This window comes from Rattus rattus, chromosome 1 (assembly GCF_011064425.1).
Source record: "Rattus rattus isolate New Zealand chromosome 1, Rrattus_CSIRO_v1, whole genome shotgun sequence".
Lineage (NCBI taxonomy): Eukaryota > Metazoa > Chordata > Mammalia > Rodentia > Muridae > Rattus > Rattus rattus.
This window is the reverse complement of record NC_046154.1, coordinates 177,492,071-177,510,979: the sequence shown is the minus strand read 5'-3', so window position 1 is coordinate 177,510,979 and position 18,909 is coordinate 177,492,071.

Genomic DNA, 18,909 nt, shown 5'->3' with positions numbered 1-18,909 from the left:
TGCATGTGATATGCATCCATCCATGCAGAAAAATAACTCCTGCACATAAAATGAACAAATATTTAAAAATAGTCAAAGAAGATTGGCAGATGAAAAGGCTATTATGTAAAGATCAAACCTACCTTAGTTGCGTTGCTTTGTTTGTTCAAACGGGACCTGCAGTCATTATCTACGTAGCTGTGTGGTTTGTCTCTGGGTCAACATATTTCATTATGCTGCTATCTATTATCAACTTTTCCATGGTCTGCTTAGCTAATCCTGCACTCATTTCTGCTTGCTTGGATGAGTCTGGCTGCATCTACATGGATGTTCTCATGGATCGTCTCCCTTAAATGCAGAAAGCAATCTTGCTGTTTAGATACTGTCACAGCTCACTGTCAAGTCCTCATTCGAGAACATCCACGATGATGAGGAAATATGAAGCTGTCATGTATAATTACATTTTCACTACTACACATGCTTGCATGGACATTAAGACCACATTTGTTTCATGTCAGAAGACTACATGTTAAGGCACATAATAGATCCCATGAAATGAATCAAACCCACAATGCAGTGTTGCTCCAGTGTTTCTATTTAGTTGATGGCTATGCAATGTAAATTCCAGTTATAAATACTCCTGGTATGTTGTCTAAATCATAGTTAGCAACAATTAAAATAAAATAGAACCCAAAAAATGTAGGCTGAAAAATAATTTGGATATACCAAGACTTCATTAAAAATATATTTACATTAAATACATGCTGATGAATCTTATGCTTCAGAATACTGTGCTTTAAAATAATATTTAATAAGACTAGTGAAACATTCATAATAACTGTTCATGCTATTACAGCCTTTAAAATATTGTTCATATTTCACTTTATGCCTTCTTTTTTCCACCTCTGTTTCTCATTTTTATAACTTTATCAAAGTATAATTAATATTCTAAAATACTGTATGTATTTCATGTAAACAATTTAAATAATTTGATTATGTGGACACTACTATGAAACTACATCATTATCAAAGTAGTAGAAATAGCCATCACATTGGGCATGAGAAGATGGCTTGCTTAGGAAGATTTTTTTGGTTTAGAAGTATGAGTACCTGTGATCAGATATCAGCACAAACATAATTATGGGGTGTGGCATGCTGCCGAGATAGTGGCATAAGGTCAGCCATTATAGCCTGTTGGCACATTCAAGTTCTGTGAGACATCCTGTCTCAAAAAGAATGTACAGCACAGTAAGTGAAGACATCTGACATTGACCTCTGGTTTGTACATGAACATATGAACACCCACACAGGCACACATATCTTTAAACACAAAATCGTACACATACAATAAATAAAATTCCATAATTTGCAAGAGACATGAATTTTTTTTTTCCTTATCTCATATCCTGCTTTCCTCTATCTGCACATGGTTAGAACACTAAGAATAGCGTGAACCATGCTGACCAAATTTTATGTGTACTTCGTGGCTGCTTCACTGTGAGTAATATACTAAAGAGCTAAATGTGGAATATTCTGATTTTGAATAACTGAATCTGAACAAAGCATGCCTCTCCCCCTAGCTCCTAATCTCCTCCTTGGTTCTTTTTCCTTTTGGGAGTCTGATCCATGCAGATAGCTCAGTAAGTGTAATTATATAGCATTGTTCTTATGTCATTGGTTTGGTACTACAAGTTCACCCTTATTTTGTCCTGCCAGATTTCCTTCCTTCATGGCTCAATAATCCTGATTGCATACAAAGACCATGCTGTCTTTATCCACTCATCTATTGATGGTCATTTGGGTTATTTCACTCCTTTCTGTTGTGAAGAATATAATGAATCTTGAAGGAAAGATAATCTACGAAACCCAGATACCAATTATTTTGGGATATGAACACGCAAACTAGGATTATAAAGAAATCAATAGATTCTTTTTTTACAAAAGTAGAAAATACAGTTCCAAAATGTATACAATAGTATGAAAGATCTAAAATGGCTCAAAGAAATCTTGAGAAAGAAGAACAAAGCTATTGGCATCATGTTTTATGTTTTAAAATATATTATAAAGCAATAATAACTGAAACTATGTAGCAACCATAAAACATAAACACACGCATATGCAAAAGAACATAGTAGAGATCCTAAGTGAAAGAATAAGTGTATAGAGTCCACTGAACTACAACCAGCATGGCTTGATCTTGACCCTTGCTAGGTCAGGAAGAGAATGAAGAAAAGTCAGACACACAAACACATGTGCAGAAAAGCCAGGGTGAGGTGGATGTACACACTCTTAGGGAGTGACTCTAGGTAGGCAACAACTGGGAACCTTAGCATGTTTATTTGAACCAGCACACAGGGTGGGGTTAGCTAGTCCCGGTAGGAGCTCTCTGTTGGTGAGTGGTCTCAGGTTATGAACTCTACCAGGAGGAAAGCAGAGTTGCTAGTTTTGCCTACAGTGACCAACCCTTTACAAACTGATACACACACCATCAACACTGGCATTCAGAACAGAAGAAAACATTACCACCCTCTGAGCCCTACCCTGGGGAAAGGTCTTGACAATTCACTATGATTCAAAGGCATTGGGTCCTTAGCATGGCTGCGCATATGCTGACAACACACATTTACTAGGTCTGTAACTGCTCCTTACAAGTACACTGAAGGCTTCTTTAGCTCTGTATACAACACTTTAACAAATGCACCAGTGATACATATGAAGAAAGACTACACTCTTCAGCAAAGGTTTTAAGGGAAACTAGACATTCATGCAGAAAGGAAGGACTTTGTTTCTGTATCTTTTACATTTGACCATGAGGAAATTTAATCATAATAATTATGAGTATAGATTAAGTACTTAAATGTCAGATCTAATAACTAAATCTTCAAGACTAAAATGATCTGCAAGCATGGCTTAGTTATTATCTTTAAGCAACAGTGATAAAAGGAAAAATAGGTTGGACCTCATCAAACTAAAAAGCAAAGGAAAAGGAAACAAAACATAAAAAGCCAATCTATGGAATACTTAAAATTTGAAAATATTCGTAAATAGTATGTTTGATAAGAAGAAAATACATAATGTCTATATAGAAAAATCTTTACCAGTGACCAAAATTAATCAACTTAAGTGGAAAAAAAAGACTTGAATAGGCATTTTTCTGAATAAAACACATACATATTCAGCAAGTGATTAATTGCTCAACCTTTGTTACTCATCAGGGATTGCAAGCAAGGACCACAGTGAGATTTCACTTGTTACCTTCTGTCAGACCAGCTATGAAAAGGCAAAAGGTAACACAGCTGAGGATATGAAGTAACTAGAAACTTGTATATACATTTGGGGATGTGAAATGATGCAGCTGCTTTGAAAACACGATGCAGGCTCCATAACTCCCTTCATTTTACCATATGTATGGAGGTCTGTAAATAAAACAACAGAGAAAGGGGATAACATTAAAATGTAAAAAAAACAAAATATCCAATTAAAAAACATATACTTAAAAGAAATTATGCTATGCTCTCTAGTTTGAAAACAAAAACAATGACAACTTTTGATTGCTTTGTTTGCTAATAGATGCTTCTCCTGCAATTATGAGAGGTAAAAGTGCTTTTCTATCAATTTTTATACGCCCGTTGTAAAATCATCATGTCCATTAGCTATTTAAGTGATCTAATGCATCTCACATTAATTAGGTTATTTTTTTTAATGGAGCTTGTCTGGCATTTACCAAATCTCCTTGCCTAGAAAACCAAGCTTCATTATCATTTCTTCCTGACGTAGGTCTTTGTGGCCCAGATCTTCTCTTTTATGGAATGAATGACAATGGATATTTAATCAGGCACCTAACGGGACATGCTGGCTGCTTAGTTAGAATGATGCTCATGGCGACACATTGTTAGGTGAGGAAGGAGGAGCACAGGACAACGTGAATCCATTGATTGTTATTATCAAGCTCCTTCATGTAAAAAAACAAGTGGAACTGAGTCATACCTTACTGTGTCAAGCAGCACTGGGTGATGGTTTTATTAGCGTTTTTATTTTTTCTGTTACACATAGCAATACTGTCTCTTCTACTCACTCTATGTGGGCCTCTGAGCAAATAAAGAAACTATGTTTCAGTTTCTTGGATAAAAAGTGTAAATTTAAAATGTCTGTATGCTGTAAGATATCTGCATCTCTTTTCATAATTTATACTTAGTATGTACTATGTGTGAAAATAAAATAGACCGGGCTCATGTGTGTTTTCCCATCTAAAACATCAAGGCAAACCCTCTTAACTCATATGTATTGAAATAAAACAAAACATGCTGTGCCATTAAGACTCAAAATCCTATCAGGGCAGCAATTTCTGTGCGTGGGTGTCCCAGTGGGTAAGGCAAGGGCGGTGTGCAAGCTCTGTCCATGGTTCTTGTTGACATCTGGACAGCATAATCAATAAATCTACGTTCTACTAAGGATGTATTATTCCCATTCATGGTCTACGTTTTAAAATTATCTTATCTCCTTTACTTTTGAAAAACATTATATTTTTATTATTTTCCCACGTTTTTTGCATTTATTTTCTTGCGGTGTGTGTGTGTGTGTGTGTGTGTGTGTGTGTGTGTGTATGTGTGTGTGTATCTGTATGTGTATACATACACATCCATGATAGATGAGTGTACATATACGTATGATAAACGTGCAGTTCAGAGTGGTTCTTTTACTCTACCATGTAGGATTTGGGGAATCTAAATTAAGTTGCCAGGCTTGATGGCAAACATCCTTACATAATCTGTGTCTGATATTTAGGTGTATCCATCTCTCCAGTCTGTTACTTGTTATTCTTTACTCTATTCAAGTGGTAAAATTACATCAATAATTATTTTTATTTCTTTTATGTTTTATGTTTTGAACAGCCATGGGACTAAGAGTTTCAAATCCTTTTATTGTGTTTATAAAATGGTATGCCAGCTAACAGACTGGAGAGGGTCCTGTCAGTACAATTAGATAAAAATGTGTGCTCAGGTGAATCTTATAGAGCAACTATTAGCCAGATATGAGTAAGGCTTGCTTCTGGAGTCATCGGGGTTCGAAAATAACAGAGAGAGGAGTTTGCTCCTCAGCCCACACACTCTGTAATGGTAATTAATTTCAAGCGTGCTTGTATATATGTTTCTGTTTATAGAAATCTGCAGCTAAGTGCAGGTGCTTCAGGAGACCAGAGGTGTGAGAGCTGCTTACAACTGACGTCACAGGGAGTTGTGAACCACCCAACGTTTAGACAAATGAAATCGGGTTTTTCAGAAGAGAAGTGTATGCTCTCAACAGCTGAGCCCTTCTTTTTGTCCAACACCTATTAATTTGAAAAAATAAAGTCAAAATTATTCTTCAGTGAAGTCTTTTATTTGCTTAAAGTGATGAGGAAACAGGTTTACCGTCATGAGCTATAAAACCAAAGTGTTAGAAATATGTTTTCTACTCATGCTATTACTCAGGGGCAACAAAACCAGTTTTGGTTCATTCTTTGCATGAGTCATCTTGATATCATTGACATTTAATATCTCCTGCATGTTCTCTCTCTCTCTCTCTTTCTCTCTCTCTCTCTCTCTCTCTCTCTGTGTGTGTGTGTGTGTGTGTGTGTGTGTGTGTGTGTGTGTAGGCTTTCTATGTAGTGTAGCGCATTTATCAGGATATCTGTCCTTTGAACAGTAGATACTCATAGCCTCTTCCATTTTGATAACTAGATATTTGGCAGTGTATCCTGAAGTGCAATTCCACGGCCAGTTAAGGCAACACTACTTTGAATATTGATACCCGCTTCTTTTTGTTGATGTGTTTAAGATAAAGAATGGATATTTGAAGTCTAGTAAGGGTCTCTGGAAAAAAAGTCCATTTCAGGTTTAAACTCTTTTAGAGAGATTTTCTCTCAAACAACTGTACTGTAACACTCATTATAAATCTGGAAGCCTGAGAACTAGGTTTGGCTTAAACGAAGGATGTGTTTACCTAAGACTTCATACCAGATGTGAACATAGGTATCATAGGAGAGATCCTTTTAATTCCTTCCTTATTTTTATAACCATTGGCTTCCATCCCACACATGTGGATTCAATTGTTGTACCTTGCATGGGCTACACTTCTGAACTGCTGATATCTGGGCTATTTCCCCCAATTCATAGCATCACTTAGTACAGTTAAAAGTTCAAAAATGTACATGATCTATCGGGGCCCTTGGAAAGGCTAGAGCGATAAAATGAATAAAAAGGAAGAACATTAAAGGTCAGGCTGAGTCTCAAGTATAAATGGTCAACTTCAGACATGGATTTAACCAGATAATTAGGTATCACTGGCGTCTCCTTACTTGATCTCAATAGAATCAAAGTATACATAAAAATTGGCCTTCTTAATGTGTACACACACACACACACACACACACACACACACACACACACACACACAAAATGTCTTTCCTTAATTGCTAAGATTATAAAGTTGGCTACCACAACAAAATACAGATTAAGTGGCCTGCATGCCTATCTATTTAATTCTAGACTTTCTGTGACAAGATGGTATACACAAAGGAGTGAGGAAATGTAGACGTGTATTTTTATGCTTAGCCTTGTTGTTGAGGGATGTTAAGGGCAAGGAATGGCTGTGGAGGTCAGGGTGATAAACCAGGCATCTTGTAAGGCTACATTTTCAGATTGTGGCTGGCAGATCTGACACTTGAGGACAAAAGATGTTCTTTTCATTTTATTATGGGGAAGCAGGATCATCTTGAATGGAGTGGGGTCTTATGACCTGCTTTAACAGGGTGATGGAGAGAGGGAATAGTTACCTCCCTGCTTCTGCTGTCATAACTTAAATTTATGTGTTCCAAGCCCCGTCATGAGTAACTCTCCAAGAAGAAACTTTATTGTGTTACTGCCTCCATGAAATCATGACTGAAAGGGGCCTTAATGTGAGTTTTGTACTTTTCTCCTGGAAAGCATAAACGGGAGACAGAGATGATACCTAACCTTGACATAGTATATATATATGGTTCTAAAGACTAAGAACTTTAGAGTACTGAATACTTCCAGTCTACAAAGCTCTAGTTGTAGATGTTGCTGCTAATTTCTTATCTGAATTCAAGGCATTATTTGGAAATATACCAGGCAGTTTTGTCTGCAAATGGTATAAACATTAAACCTGACCCTCTTTGTTGTTTCTGAACCAGAGCTTCTTAGCCTCTACCCTAACATTGTACCATGTATTCTGTAATATCAAGGAAAGCAGAAAGAAAGAGAGAGAATGAGGGAGAGGGAAGTGGAAAGGGTAGATAGAGGTGAGAGAGAGGAGGAGGAGAAGTGAGAGGGAGGGAAAGAGAGAGGAGAGGAACCGTTTTAGCTTCATTTGGTATCTGGGAGCATTGTAAGAAAACACAGTTAGCGATAACGGGAATTTAAAACTGTATAAGACAAAAGTGCCTCATTTCAGGGTAATGAGAAGAAACCACACTCTTGTAATAACTCTCAGTAGGACAGATAATGATTGAAAAGTATATCTTTAGCAGTTTATGTGCTTTTGAATGAATGGGAAAATAGTCACCACCCTTATCACTCTGCCTGTTACTTATGTGACTTCTGTGCAGTTGGAGAATCTATTTTAGGCAACTACAAACTTGATTAAAATGCAAACTGTCTTATTAGCTAAATGTATTCAGTATGGCTTAGACCCATCTATTTTTATTTGGCACACAGGAAGAAGTAGCTACTACAGATACAGAAATAACGTGATTGCTCCAGTATAATAGAAACCAAATGAGTCAAACTGTTTCTTTTGTCTTTCAATGTAGCAACTCCAAATAACATTGTAATTTGTATACTCCTCTGCTTGCTAACTTTATTTAAAATCCCCCCAAAATCCTTTTGCTGAGTTACAGTGATGGCAAGCTTCCCATTTGGACCACTGTGAATATATACAGATAGCATTATTTCTTGGTCAGTCAGGAACAGGTCAGTGGCCCTTGGGGAACAAAGGGAGTGGTACTGACAATAGGCCTTTGAGGGATTCAGAGAGCAATGCTAGTAGTCCTGAGGGTGGCAACTACTGAAGATTCAGTTTGCTGGTTCTTCCACTAGGGTAAGTTTCCTAGAACCCTACATCCAACTCTAGGGAAGGCATACAGAAAACATGATACAAAGTTTCTTTTTACAGGGCTTTATGGTATCATAACTTTCTATAGAAGAACTGTTTATCTGAGAAGGTCTATCTGCTTGTAATAATCAATTTATCAAAACAATATTTCTTTTTAAATATTTGAGCACCCCCCAGAGCACTTGCCCTCCCTCAGACACACTCAAGCAAGAAGATACTGGTTGATCATCTCAGAAGGACAAGACTTGTAGGTATACCTGGATGTGAAATGGAAGGAATTCCATTTTGACCTACGGGCAATGACTGGTCTGTTGGAGACAGAAGAATGACTAACCAGGGTCACGGGCTATTTGAACATTTTGTTACTAGTGCTAGTTCCACATGTTTTAGTTTCTAGTTTTAAGACACTGCTTGGAAAGTGCTACGACTTGCAATTTCATTTAATTGATTTTTGGGAGCACAGATATTATGATCAGTGCAGTATAAATAATGCACTCATGGAATATTTGTTTTGTTCCAATGCACAATGTCATTCTAAGAGCCCACTCAATAGAATGCATTGTGGCTTATGAGCTTAAAACACACCATATCATTAACAGAGGCAGGAGCAATAGCATTGATCCATGTGCGCATGGACAAAAAGGAAACAGTGACAGTCTAATATAAGGTAGGAATTGACCTTACATAAAATGCAAAAAGCAATCCCGATACAAAAACAATTCACTCGTAACATTATTAGCAGGAATAAGAGGTATATCATCAGACATGGTGCAATGCATGAAAGGAATTAATATAGTCCTATATAGCATCAAAAAAACTAGAAAATGCCTCAAAAGAGAACGGTAAGAACTCTAAGAACTGTAAGAAGCAACATACAAAACAGTCAACCTGAACTTACTTTACTCAGAAACAAAACAAAATCATAAATATACACTATATTGCAGAAGTGCAAAAAGTAGTGCCTGTATCTAATTTATTCTTCAAAAGATGATTTTGAGATTCATCTATATGGGGGGGGGCATTGAAAATGTTAAATGCAGAGAAAAGGGATGATGTTTTTCTCAGCTTCCCAAATGCTTAAACATGTTCCCAAGTTATAATTATCAAATCAGTATAGAACTCTTCACAATGAGTCTGATTATAAATGATTTCTTTGATATAATTTAGGACACGAAGAAGAGAAACATTAATCACTGGAACAAGAAAGAATTATCCAGTAGAAAAGCTGGAACAATTGGTTAAGTGTTTAGGAAAAAAAACTCAATTAAGATAGGTCCGCTCAAATAAGATTATTAACCACTATTCAAAGATTGTATAAGAATTCTGATATGAAATATCATACTAAGTCAAAGTAGACAAAAACTCCCGTGCTAAGAGACAGGATTTGAGGCACAGCTATACAAAGGGAGAATGAGGTTCTAGTTCAGGAATAATGCCCACACCCAAAACCCTTGTGCTTCCTTACTATTGAGTTCCTAGGACACTCCTGTAATATCATGAAGCCCCTTTAACACAAGCTTGTTTAAATGTATTCCTGTTTTTTTATGCCAAAAATGCCTCATAACTTTAATTGTATTTCTGAGCATCTATCCCAATGAAAGAGTTGAAAAGAATAGGGGAGAATTTTAAGTTATAACACTCTCTTCATTTCAGTCAACTGGTGTGACTGTTATCACCGAAACATTTAATTAAGCCCTTTGCTACTGTGATGGCAAATGATGGTTGTTAAGTTGGCTACATCTGGCATTAATTAAAACTCAAGTGTGTGGATACACCTAGTTTTTGCTTGTTTGTTTATTTGTTTGTTTGTTTTTAATTAAACCATTTGAAGTGTGAGGAATCAACTTTAAGCCAAACCTTTTGAGGTAAGAAGATCCACTTTTAACATGGGCCACACCCTCTGGCAGCAAGTCTGTGACAATTACAAAAGAAGGGAGCATTTGTTCTTTGATTGTTCGTCCTTGCTCTCAAAGGTTAGCACATACTTTCACTGTCATTGGAGCCTACTTTTTTGAGATTCCAGTGTATACTGAAGACCAGCTGAGACATTTAGTCTTGTCCACTGTATAGCTGCTGGATTCCTGAATCTTCTGTTGGTAGAGAGCCATTGTTGAAGCAGTTGGACATATAAGGCACTCTAATGAATAACACACACACACACACACACACACACACACACACACACACACAGAGAGAGAGAGAGAGAGAGAGAGAGAGAGAGAGAGAGAGAGAGAGAGAGAGAGAGAGAGAGAAAGAGAGAGAGAAAGAGAGAGAGAGAGAAAGAGAGAGAGATATATCCAATCAGTTATGTTCCACTAGAGAACTCTGACTAATAGAGATTTACTTTCCTGAAATAATTATTTTTCTAGTGATACATTTTTTAAGTTTAGAATTCCACAACCCCTTCCATTTTCTACTTATACAGACTTTAGTTAGACTTCATGAGTTTCTAAGAACTTTGCCTTACTAAAATGTAGTAAGTACTATGTAGGTTAGATTCAGACTTTAACATTTGTTTAAAAACCATCTCAACTCTGCTTCCCTTCCTCACCAACTAACTTCAGTCCATTAGGGTTTAGAAGTTAAGAAGTATGGAGTTGACACTGTACGGTTTGAGTTAGACCTCTACTAGGACCCCTTGAATGAGACTCACAGAGGCAGTTATTGATGAAAAAAAAAAGGAATTTTATTGTTCCAACATGTTGGGGCTGTCCCACTTGAAGAGGGAGATGACTATGAGCAGACTCTAACAGGGAGTTATATACCTTTGATAAGAGCAGAATTCAAACAATTGGGGCAGAATTTGAACAATAGTAACCGGGCAGGTACTATTGATGGAGTAAAGCAACCTTCAAACTGACTCATGGTTAGTTGACCATTTGGGACCTTCTGGTGTGTGTGTTGGGGGGGGTTGGTTAGGAGTCATAGGTGGCTTTGTTTGACAATTTGGTTTGTCCTTGTACTTGGAGGCTTGGAGGTTTGTGGTGGAATTTTCCCACTAGCCTTAGATTGACCCCCAACTCTGGTCCTTTCAACACATATGGCTCTGGGCCCACTATTCAAAGTCAAGCTTCTGTAATGTTTAGATCAGTATTAGAGAAGAGCTGGGAGACAACAGATTCTATTATGTAAATGACCTGTGTCCCAGTTGTGAGATGTCCTAGCTCTTGCCCTTCTGGATTTGATCTGACTCTATTGGATCCTATACCTTCTGCTATTTTCTCAGATACTACAAGCACAGGTCTGTCTCTTTGCTGTTTTATTTCTTTGCTTATGTCAAAGGTCATATAGTCAGTGCGAAACTTACATAGAAAAGATTCTGTCACTTTCTATTTATTGAGGATTACTCAAAGAAATAGACCAGATATACAATAAATGAAAGCATCACAATTATCTGGCCTGGGTTGTTTCCAGATCTGTAGTCAATAACCTGGAAACTGAAGAGAGCAGACAGAGTAGTCATTGTCCAAAAGCTAATAGAATTAAGATTCATGAAAAGGTGATGCTTGAGTTTGACACCCAAGACTGGAGAGACTAATATTTTAGCTCAAAGACAATGGACCAGGAAGAAATCCTACTATTCTGTGGAAGGGTCCACTCTTTTGTCTTCATCTGATTGCATCAGGCCCATTTATACTAAGGAATACAATCTACTCTCATTTATTAGCACATTTCAATGATAATCCCTACCCTGAAACACCTAAGGAAAGGTTTGACTAAACATCTGGGCAAGCAGTGGTCAAATCACATCAACATATAAAGTTAATCACCACAGATCTTATGAAAGCTTTGAGGAGTGACATTTGCTTTAGTCCTCTGGCTTCTCACCAGGGTTCTGCATCAAATATGAAGTCATTGGAAACTTTGTTCTTTAGCTCTTGGCATGAATGTCAATTATATGATATCAGGGGATTTCTGACTTGCATGATTATTGTTATAGTGAAACAAAAAGGAGGATATAATTACAGTGTTAGTAGAATCCAGTTTAAACCATGGTTTACATGGTTGGACTATTCTGTTAAGAGAGATGCTTCTAAATAATTTTATAATATTGAAAGCTACATTTATGACAGCAAGTTAAGAAAACAGGGTCAAAGTTCACTTGTATAAAATAAAATTGAATTTTGTGTATGAAAGAACAAATCAGATCATTAATTTTCCTGCAGTCAGTATCATTGTGTTCCTGGAACTCCACATCTATTTAGTTATAGGAAATATCACTTGGACCCAAGATAAACTGTCTGTCTTGACAAAAATCTTAAAGGAAAAATTATTGGATGTGGAGAGACAGTGGTAGAAATTATTAAAGAAGATTAAAAAGAATATGTCAAGACAGGGAAGACAAACAAAGTGATTGAGGAAGTTAGATGTGTATTGGTGGTTTGGAGTTCAATGAGGAAGGAATTTCTACTGTTAGTAGGCATCCACTCTGGATTGATGATAAACCAGTCATTATGAAAAACATATAGCAACAGAATCACAGACAGCTTGCTAAAATGCAGCCTGATTTAGAATAGACCCTAAGAAAAACGTATTTTAGATATTGTACATACCATTTCCTTGAATTTTATATTATGAAGGATTCTTAGGAGGGTGGCATAGAGAGAGAAATGCAGGTGAAAACATTTGTACTGACCTTCAGATAAAGAAAAGATGATGATCAGTGACAAGTAGGTGATCTTCAGTTCTGGCTCATGTCAATCAAAAACAGAGATGGGGCAAAGAGGAACAGAAGGAGTCTACTGAAAATACATAAGTCACCCTACAATGATGGGAATTTTTGGAGCAAATGTCCATTCTTAGAAGGATCCTATGTTGGATCAGAGCTGATATGCTTTTCATATTTAGTCATGCTGATTGCTTAGAAAATTGCCATCTGAAGGACATCCTGGAGTCTATAAAGTTATATTCCTAATTTCATTGCAGCGGAACAATGAATTCTGTTCTGAAAGCCATATGGAGTTACTCAAGGACTCTCTACAATTGACATCACAGCCTCACTGATAAGGATGATTCTTTCAACCTCAGTTACGTGGATGCTGCTCAGGGCCCCAGCAGGTTTCTTCTTCTTGGCACAGACTTAGAAGCCAGAGCTGTGGTAAATAACACAATCTTTGTGATGTGGGGTAATCCAGTTGTAGAGATGGCTCTCAATTCTCATCATCATGCTTTACTCTATATCATCTTTGTCTCCAGTGTTTGCCTCTGCTAACCTTGGTAGCATGTCAGAGCATGGTAGTAGCCATGTTTCCTAGCCTTAAGTTACTAGTAACCATACTATTCTTTTATGTGTATAAGATCTGTTCCAAACCCAAAAGATGACTGGAACTACAGATGGTATCACGCCGTAAATATTCTGGGGTCCAGGTAGACATATATAAGTGGAAAATATAGTTATAATAATCTTTCACCTTCTCCTTCAGGGACAAGATTTCTTCTTATTATATATAAATTGCCAGCATCTCTACTCTTATATTTTGGGATTAATCGAGTAGAGGTACTGTGATAATGCAACTGTCAACATGAAAATCAAAAAGGTTATTAAAAGTTTCCTCTTCTCCAGGAAATATTTACTGCATATATAAACTTGGGGAGAGTCTTTCGAATCCTTTGGCTTTCTGGATTTCCTAGGTCTTGTAGGTTTCTTGAGGTTCCCGAGCTACTGAGAGGTCTAAGCTTTAATCCTTCCATCAGCAAGTTACGTTCCAATTTAAAAGAAATAGATACATAACAGGATCACATACTGTCATGAATTATATGCTTCTAAAGCAACCCATGCTCTCTAATGCTTGCTGTTCACATTTTATTCTGATTGACCCATTTTGACTTTGTAGTTGTTATTAGGCTTTCTCAACTTAATGACTTGGTAGGTGGCTTATAAACTCACTTATCATGGGGTTCTATGTGCATAGTCATTTAGAAACCTGAGGTCAAGGGATTCCTTCTCTAGGGCACAGTTGTGTCCTAAATTTTATTTCCTCAAGGGGTAGAATTTCCTACTATGAATAGAATGACCTTGCATTACAACCCTGTGTTCCCTACAGTTTTCAGTAGCCAATAGCTACTGAGCTGGAGGTGGGGGGGGTATGTGGCTTCATGAACTCTTCTTCCATTCTTGCAGGGACTTTGATAGTCTGTTTTTTGCAGCTCTTGTCATTAGGTCAGATTTGTGACTTTATGTGTACAATGGTCCAGTCATATCTACAAAATGCTGCTCAGGATGATATCTACTATTTATGGCACTATAATCTTTGTGCCCTCTGAGACCAGTAGATGGTTCTACCCATGAGCATACTGACACCAGTAAGTGGACTCAGTACTTTACTTATTTTTTTATAATTAAAGCATATGAATTTGGGATAGAAAGGGAAAAAGGAAAGAAGGAAAAACATATTATGCCCATGTACAGAGTTTTCGAACACTGATTTAAAAAAATCTTTTAATGGTAGTGAGAGAGGAAAGCCAGATTACCTAAAAAGAATCAAAAACTAAGTTAGTAACACAGTTCCCTGTAGGAACAATGGAATTGGTATAATTCAAAGTCCTGGAACAAAATAAATATCAATGTAATTTTTAATTTATTCGGACTCAGGAAAAAGGAAGACATGTATGTGTGTTTAGATTAATAAAGTAATATACATTAGCATCAATATGAAATATCATCGATAAGAAAGATAAAAGTGATATTTTAATTTAAGTGGAAGCAATCCAGGAAAGAGTTATAAAAAAAGATAGAGCAAATTAGTAAATATTGGGCAAACAGGTAAATGTGTTTATTTTAAGGAACATATATCTCAGATAAGGCACTAAAAACAAGATAAAACAAAAATGTTTGATAACATAAAGCAAAAATGTAGCCATTGGAATTCAAGTAAAATATTATTAGGTTATACATAAGGTCTGTACTGTTCCTGGTCTTTGTGGGTCATATAAAAATGTTTTAAAAAGTGACCAGCAATGCAATGCATTTATTAAGTATGTTGATTCAATATTTTATACTAGGAAGAGAATGATTTTTCATTTTGAACATCCAGAAAACATAAAAAAATTTATTACAGAGTCAAAATTTATTTCTTATATCTTCAAAATATAAATAACCCCAAAACATTTTCAATGTTTAAACTTCAAATTGAAAGCAAAGCATTTAAAACTGAAATTATCTCTCAATCACTTTTAGGTTAAAAATGAATAAAACATTATTACTTGAGAAAACTTTTAGTATGATGACCATAATTTAATTATAATACATCCATGAAATATATTCACAAATACACATATACATATTTATACAAACATATACACACATATACATACACATACATGCATGTACACACAAATACACACATACATATACATACTTGCACATACATATATATACATACATGTACATATACATGCATAAACACACATATACATACATAAACATGCATATACATACAGGAATACATATATACAGGCATGCATACATACATACATACATACATACATACATACATACATACATAACATATCCTTTCACTATTCCTGTCATGAGGTACTCAGCTGTATCAGGTTTATTTATATTTTGATGTTTGTGGCTAACTTTTTAAATAATCTCTATTAAGACACCATTAATACACTATTAATGTAGCCAACTTAAAGCATATAGTTCACTGATCTCTTAGTGCATTTATAGACTATAGATGATCATCACAACATTCTAAGCTTAGACCATTAAATTCCAGGAAAGTGAAACTCCATAAGCATCTTTAGTGATGCTCTCTGACTGTGACCAGTTCTGAGTTATACTTTTGCACATGGTGAGTGGTAGAGTTCTGACTCCGTAGTTAGCATGGGAATGTCCACTTGAACCCATACTATTTGATATAAACCTCTATTCCTTTTCCCTTGTTGAATTGTTCTAGATATTGCAGAAATACCATCTGACTATAAATTGTGAGTTTACATCTAGTTCTTGACCGTAGTCTGTTGACTCATTTGCCTTTTTTAAAAATACTGGTGTCACACTGCTCTTAATGTTGCTTTTTGTTAAAATTTGAAAGTGGAATCTGTTACCTCTCCCATTTATTCTTACCTTGAACTTCTTTGTACTCTTATACAGTCTTGGATAATTGACTCCCTTATCATAGTATAATGTTCCTCTTCATTCTAAGAAATGTGCTTGTTCTATAATTGGCTTTCTGAAATTGATATAGAGGGAGTGTTTTGTCAACTACCATTAGATAAGGTAGGTCAGAAAAAGTTTGGTATAATTGGAATTTATATAAAAATATAATTCCAAATCCAGAAGGAGATTACCCACAGCCTTGGAAGCAATGATCCATCTATGATTGATAGTCTGGATAGTCCAACAGCCATCATGCTGGAGTTTTCCAGAGGAACAACTCATGATCTTTTGATTGCTAGTGATGACGTGATGTCCTCATGAGTCCTTCCAAAATAATGACCTTGACCAGGGGAATTAAACATTTGGTGCTATAGAAAGCATTGGAGGATATATATTTTATTAATAAAACTATAATACTCATTTATTTGTTTATTTTACAATGAAGTCCAGAGCTAGGATATAGCTTAGTTGGTAGAGTGCCTGTCTAACATCCATAAAGTCTTAGGTTCAATCCCCAGTATCACAAAAAATAGATGTTGTGGCACAAGCTTCTAATCCCAGGACTTTGGAGGGAAAGGCAAGGGTATCAATAGTTCAAGACCAGCCTGATATGTATGAGAGTTTTTCTAGAAAATAGAAGCAACAACAACAACGATGATGATGATGACGATGATGATTGTGATGATGGTGCTTGTGGTGGTGGTGGTGGTGGTGGTGGTGGTGGTGGTGGTGATAGCATGAAGCCCAAGCCTTTAGCAGCAGTAATTTTTATGTGTTTATGGTCATCTACCATGGAGATATACCAACCATTGCAAATACTACTTAAGACATGTTTTTGGTTTGTTTGTTTGTTTTTTGCTGTACATTGGAATCACACACAGAGTTTATTGTATTGCTCTCAACAAACTCTCAGAGTTGTGTGTTTTCACTTTCTTCATGGAGATGGACTTGCAAGATACTCCAATGACCCTAAGCAGAGCTCAGATAGAGAGAAATGGTGCTTCCTTCTGTTCTAAGCTTTTCCAATGTTTCTCTCTGTGGCCTAAAATATTATTATTATTATTTTGTCCTTCGGTATCTTCCACTGTATTGAAGGACAATCCTTGACATTCAATTGCTAGAATTAATGTTGCTTTGTTTTGTATTCTCACACCAGGCTTCCTAAGGACTGGCATGTTCCCTACAATAATTGGCTAAATGTATATAGTGGTTATGAGCAGAGATCAAACCAGGGTCATTCAGAACTCAAGATGATTCCATTACAGACCAAGGAAGGAGAAAGTCTCAGCACCCTTTTAGGAATTAAATTTAATAGAGAAGATGGCCCAGGTTAAAAAAAATGCTGCCTTGAGAGCATCAAGACCTGAGTTTGATCCCAAGAACCAACATTAAAAAGCTGGGCCTGGCAGACTACACTGTAATGTCACTTCTGGTTTTGTTGATTCTTTGTATAGTTCTTTTTGTTTCTACTTGGTTGATCTCAGCCCCAAGTTTGATTATTTCCTGCCATGAATTCCTAGTGAGTGTATTTACTTCTTTTTTGTTCTAGAGCTTTTAGGTGTGCTGTCAAGCTGCTACTATATGTTCTTCCGGTTTCTTTTTGGAGGAACTCGGAGGTATGAGGTTTCTTCTTAGTACTGCTTTCATTGTGTCCCATAAGTTTGGGTATGTTGTGCATTCATTTTCATAAAATTCTAAAAAGTCTTTAATTTCTTTATTTCTTTCTTGACCAAGTTATCATTGAGTAGAGCATTGTTCAGCTTCCATATATATGTGGGCTTTCTGTCATTTTGGTTGTTATTGAAGACAAGCCTTAGTCCATGGTGATCTCATAGGATGCATGGGAATATTTCAGTCTTCTTGTATCTCCTGAGGCCTGTTTTGTGACCAATTATATGGTCATTATTGGAGAAGGCACCATGAGGAACAGAGAAGTTATATTCTTTTGTTTTAGGATGAAATGTTCTATGGATATGTGTTAAATCCATTTGGTTCATAACTTCTGTTAGCTTCACTGTGTCTTTGTTTAGTTTCTGTTTCTATGATCTGCCCATTGATGAGAGTGGGGTGTGGAAGTCTCCCACTATTATTGTGTGTGGTGCAATGTATGCTTTGAGTTTTAGAAAAGTTTCTTTTATGAATGTGGGTGCCTTTGCATTTGAAGCTTAGATGTTCAGAGATAGCCTTGTTGGGGCACCAGTGGAAGGATAAGCCCTTGGTCTTGCCAAGGTTGGACCCACAGTGCAGGGGAATATGGGGGAGGGCAATAAGGGGGATGTATAAGGGGAATACCCATATGGGGGAGGGGGAGGGGGGAGGGGAGGGAATGGGGCTTATGGACAGGAAACCGGGAAGGGGAATAACCTTTGAAATGTGAGTAAAGAAATATATAATAAAAAAATTTAAAAAAAGAGTTCATCTTGGTAGATTTTTTCCTTTGATTAGTATGAAGTGCCCTTCCTTATCTTTTATGATAACTTTTGGTTGAAAGTTGATCTTGTTAAATTTTAGAATGCCTACTCCAGCATGTTTCTTAGACCAGTTGCTTGGAAATTTTTTCACACCTTTTAATCTGAGGTAGTATCTGTCTTTGTCACTGAGGTGCATTTCCTCTAAGCAGCAAAATGCTGGGTCCTGTTTATGTATTCTGTCTGTTAGTCTATGTCTTTTTATTGGGGAATAGAGTCCATTGATGTTGAGGTATTAAG